Here is a 580-nt window from a genome sequence, read left to right on the forward strand (position 1 = left end):
TCAATCGACGTATAGGTATTAATAATTATGCGCACACACACATTTCTGATGTTACTAATAATCATTCTTTCAGGTTTAATAAAAATGATAAAAATAAAAATGAATATACTCAATGTTCTTCTTGTATTGAAAATTTGAATAATTTGTGCATTAATCCGTTTTCTTTCAGGATGAATAGAATAAACTGTGATTTAGAGGAGTTTAATTATAAGGGTGAAGCAAACGGCAAACCCTGTATTTTTAAAATAGATACGGGCTCCGACGTTTCTATTATTAAAGAGAATTTTGTCAATAATGTCGGGCTAGGAAAGAGCGAGATTAATTGTAATATTAAATACCCCACGGGGGAACGAGATTTATTTAAATATGGAACAATTATAAAGATTCGACTTGCGAATTATTTCTTGGAGGTTCCGATGCTTGTTGCACAAATAGAAGACGATTGTATTCTTGGGGTCAATTTCTTGAAATTCCTTAATTTACAAAATATTTTTGATCCGATTTTTCTTAAACCAACTGAAATGGCCATCGATTTAAAATGTTCTTGCATAAAGCGTGATGTCATCGTGGATATTCCCTC

The 580-nt window shown here is 31.6% G+C and overlaps 1 protein-coding gene across 1 annotated transcript in view; it reads left to right on the forward strand.

Annotated features, from left to right (window-relative positions):
- LOC108763995 (uncharacterized) overlaps window positions 1-580 on the forward strand; it is a 6,193-nt gene that overhangs the window by 2,551 nt on the left and 3,062 nt on the right. The gene's annotated exons all lie outside the window — the stretch shown is intronic.

Source organism: Trachymyrmex cornetzi, unplaced genomic scaffold, assembly GCF_001594075.2.
Source record: "Trachymyrmex cornetzi isolate Tcor2-1 unplaced genomic scaffold, Tcor1.1 scaffold390, whole genome shotgun sequence".
Classification (NCBI taxonomy): Eukaryota; Metazoa; Arthropoda; class Insecta; order Hymenoptera; family Formicidae; genus Trachymyrmex; species Trachymyrmex cornetzi.